The sequence below is a fragment of the Pinus tabuliformis genome, chromosome 7 (assembly GCF_031772625.1).
Source record: "Pinus tabuliformis cultivar Carrire ecotype Pingquan chromosome 7, CPIR1, whole genome shotgun sequence".
Lineage (NCBI taxonomy): Eukaryota > Viridiplantae > Streptophyta > Pinopsida > Pinales > Pinaceae > Pinus > Pinus tabuliformis.
In genome coordinates this window covers 1,522,152,031-1,522,156,872 of record NC_142293.1, presented here as the reverse complement: position 1 = coordinate 1,522,156,872, position 4,842 = coordinate 1,522,152,031, and the positions used below count along the sequence as shown (strand labels likewise).

The window sequence follows — 4,842 nt, the reverse complement described above, 5'->3', positions numbered from 1 at the left end:
TTACTATGAATTATACATTATAGTTAATGGTTTTATTGTGCATTATAAATTAGGTGATAGAGTGGAGGAAAGTATAGGTCTTATAAATAGTTGATGGTTTTACTATGCATTATAAATTATAGTTGATGGTTTTATTGTGTATTATAAATTAGGTGCTAGAGTGGAGGAAAGTGTAACAGCTTTTTTACCTTATCTTTATGCTACCAAATTAAGGAAGCCATTGTTGTGCACTCTTTGAAAAATAGAAAAAGTTGTATTGTACGATTAGCCTTGAATAATAATGTAAATGTGTTTTATAGTATAGATGGTTTTCCACAAGAGATCCTGTTGCTAATAATTTTTTATTCATTCCATATAGTATCTTGTTGTTAATGATTTGTTGTTCATTCCATATGTTTGCAACTATTTTAATTTGAATTTGCTATACATTGTTTTCTCATCTATTAATGTATTTGCAATTTACTTACAAAATTTTATATAAATTAATTTTTTATAAAATATTTTGGTAAATATTCACATTAAAATATTTGATAAATATCACTCATCAATTCCAGGTTTATATATATATATAAATTTCTTAAATACAAATATATTTTTATATTATATGCATATGTGAAAATATTTTACATATATTAAAATAATGATTATGATGTTTTAATTTTAATTGATAAATCAAGTATGAGATTATTATAAAAATTGTGGGTTTTATTTATGTTTTTATGTTATATATTTTTAACTAAAACTTTAAATTCGAGATATAAATTTTTAAAGGTTAATAGTTTTGATAATTTAAATTAAATTTTCAAATTAAATTAATTATACCAAAAATATATATTTAAAGATGGTCTTTGCCCAAAACACTGTAAATGTACCAGCTGCTCTACGTTTTTTTCCGTGTGGACTCACCATTGGTCGACTTCGCCGTTTGCAGTCACGTGTAACTGCTCTGGGACATCACGATTTTGGCATTGGTGTCAGTGGCTAGTTAGAGTTTTTTAAAAGTAATTTTTGTTTAAATTTTGATTTTTGTATTTTAAAATATTTTTTTAATAATTTTGATTAAATAATTATGGATGTCATAATTTTGGACGAAAACTCTAAATTGCAGAAGCCTCAAAACAATAATATATAAATATTTAGTGTTTTAGAAAAAAACTATAAATTCTTACTTTATATAGAATTTAAAATTTAAAATTCTAATTAATTTAAATATATTTGAAAATTTTTCAAAATTCTTGAATTCCAACCCTTTCAAATATATCCAAAAAATTATAAATCATTATGAAATTAGATTTTTAATTATGATCAAATGAAAAATATATATTATAATTTTTAATTATTATCAAATGAAAAATATATAATATACTATAAAACAAATGTAATATGCAAAGCTGACTTAGTACCTGTCTTTTATACAATTTTTTTTAATAATTTTACATAATAAAAATGCTATAAAATAAAATATTTTGATTTTAAAATAAGTTATGGTTTTTGAGCAAATAATATTCATACACCTTGGTACTAGTCTATTATAGTATAACAAAACTTATTTACAAGTTAATAATATTCATGATAAAATAAGAGTAAATATCCATAATCAAAAATCTTGTTATATTGTTATATAAAATATATCTTACATATATTAAAATAATCCATCTCTAACCCAAATTATTACTTATTGCTTATATAATATATTATATTGAATAATACAAAATGTCAATATTATATTATATTGAATAATTGAATAAGATCTTCGTAAAAACATAATCTAAAAACCTTGGATATGGACAACATCACCTAAATGCACTAGAATGTACCCACATTTTAATGGCACACACCCAAGGAAATACTGTGTTCCAGAACAAGCAGAAGTTCTGGGAAAATGTTTTCATCAGGGATCCATTCGAATAAAATTGGTTGAAAACATAGAGGAAAAACCAGAATCTAAAAAACACCCAACCACAAATCATTTCTGCTCTGCATACTGGATTTGACTTGAATCAGCTGCACTCTCCATCTCCATGGAAAGTTGAAGTGCCTTCCTCTGCATCAGTTTAAGCGTGTTCAGAAACCCATTATTCCTCGAAGGTGTCGATCTCTGCGTACATCCCAACATCTCAATAAAATCTGGTGTGACACCCATTATTTGAGCAGTTGAGCACCCTGAGAGCCCTTCAACTAAAAGAGCAGCCACGCCTCTGGCCAGACCAGAATCAGAATCTGCTTCGTAGTACACCTTCATGTCATCCATGAATGCCCTCACCCACACCTGGGACGCACACCCTTCAACTTTGTTCTCCCTAATTTTAAATTCATTAGGCAGGGGCTTCATATTTCTCCCATACTGCAATACTTGCCTAAACTTTGAACGAGTTTCTGGAACTTTCTGGAACAGTTTTACAATATTCTGGAGCTTCGGTGGAAGCTGCTGAACAGCTTGTTGGCGCACGATTCTGTGGGCAGGAGATACTGCGGGCGTTGATTGTTTTCTGAATATGGGTTTTGTCAGGGCTACAGAAAAAGAATTGGGTCGTTCACAGCTTAAAGGGCCAACTGCTGACAATGGGACTGTGGGCAACAGAGCCACAAAATTGGAAATAGCCATTGATTCTAAATTGTGATAGAATTACTCAAAATTGGGTAAGTGAGATAAACTTCATCAAAGCTTTCATCAGTCAGATCAAGAAATTCGTTAGGTGAGGTTTGACAAACTAACCCTCTAGAAATTTCATCGTTTATAATCTCTGGACTTTGAATTAGTTCCGGCAGAGGGATGTTCTAGTGATTTCATTTTCTTCGCGATAAGGTGTTGATGGATGACATTGAAAAATTTATAAAACCTCATCCAGGTTTTCAGGTTTGTTTTTAGTTTTAAATTAATTTAGTATTTTTTATTAAAAATAAAAATAAAATAAAATTATAATATAAAACTATAGTATAATATAATCTCTTTATACATAAAGATATATGATATATAATTAGCTGGGTTGAAAATTTTCAAAACACATACATAAATTTTATTAAAATATATATTCACCATTATTTTGAAATAAGAATTTAATTATTTCCTTTAAATATGTAAATATAGATTTAAGTTGTTGTTTAACTTTATTGTTCGAATGGTCGGAAAGAATTGTTGTAATTTTTGCTACCAAATTAAAGTCTGGTATATTAATATGTTTAAACTCTAGAGGTAGTAATTATATTAATTTTTTAAATAAATATTTATTGTTGAAATTGAATTTTTCAAAATAAGCCATACCCAAAAAAGATTGGCCTCAAAAAGTAAAAATTTAATAAAGAGCTATTGCCATGCTTTAGAGATCATTGTTTTCATCATAGAGTATTATGGTTAGTGATTATATTTTTTTGTCAAGTATGATTTATTGGGTAGCCACTATATTTATAGACAATAATTTTGGTAGATCTTTCAGTAATTAATATATTAATTTAAGCTAATTTAATATGTTGAACTTAATTTCAATTGGTAAAATATTAGAACTCGACCAACTAAATTATCCCTTAAACTTTAATATATAACTTATATTAAAGAAACAAAATCAATAGAAATTTGCTAGTTTAAATTTTGACCTAACACTAACACTATCCCAATGAGGAACATAAAATATTATAGAACATAAAATATTATAGAGAAACTTGGTCAAATTTCCGCGGGGATCGGAACTTGAAGATTAGTATCAGAGTCTGAAAGAGGCAAATACGTAAGGCAACTAGAAACTTAAAACATTCCAATTGGGGAACTTGAGAAAGTAATTAAATAGAGAATTTGAGGATCGTGCAAATAGCGAATTTAAGCAACATGTCAAACATATTAATAATGATATTATTAAATGTTTTAAGATAAGATTATTTGACCTACAATGAGCACCTAAAATTTTCAAATATTTGCCCAGTACCACATTCCAATGAAGATATAATATTTGCCAACTACCATATTTCTATGAAGATATGATGATTTAGTATTTGCCAACTACTATATTATATAAGTGAAGATGTAACATAAAAGTTAAAATAAATATTAATTACTTTAATAAAAATAAATTTTTTAATTTTATATTTATTAAATGTGAAATTAAATTATTGGAAACATAAATATCTTTTAGTTATAAAATAAAATAAATTATAAATTTAATATATTTTATCATTTTATATTAATAAATTTAAATTAATTTAACCTTTAAAATATTTATAAAACATTTTATTTTATCATTGATCTTACAAATTTTGATGAGCTAACCAATAATATTTTATAATGTAAAATGATTTCGTAACCCATGAAGGTCCTCTATGTCCCAATGCCATACCTTTTGTAAGTCCCAATGCCATACCTTTTCAAATAAGAGAGGTTCATGTGAAGAATCCATTGGAACTGCTAAAGTTATAAATACAAAAAATATATATATTAAAATAATAATGAAAACATTGCGATGGGAAGAAATTGTTGAGATTGAAGGTTTTAATGCAGTAAAGATGATATATACATGCATTGTATTATATATTTATCAAATTTGCAAGTCAAAACATGAAATACTTATCTAAAACATTGTAAGGAAACGTTATAAATTTACCGAGAATCCAAATTTTGGGATAGGATCATGCAATTTTAAATTTAATATAGAAATCAAGCCATTTAAACTTAAGTAATTTTATTTACAAAATTGAGTTTAATTTTAAAAAAATATTATTTTTTTAAAGAATTTTTTTAATTTTTTAATTTAATTATCTTTGGGTAAATTATTGAAAAATAAATAGCATAATTTCTAAAATTATGTAAGATAGTTTATTCAGTAATTTTTGTTTTCTGTAGTAATTTAGTTAAGG

The 4,842-nt window shown here is 25.9% G+C and overlaps 1 pseudogene; it reads right to left on the bottom strand.

Moving 5' to 3' along the window:
• Window positions 1-1,966: 1,966 nt before the first annotated feature.
• On the bottom strand, window positions 1,967-2,605 carry LOC149253631 (sufE-like protein 1, chloroplastic/mitochondrial pseudogene; annotated as a pseudogene).
• Between the last annotated feature and the right edge of the window lie 2,237 nt (window positions 2,606-4,842).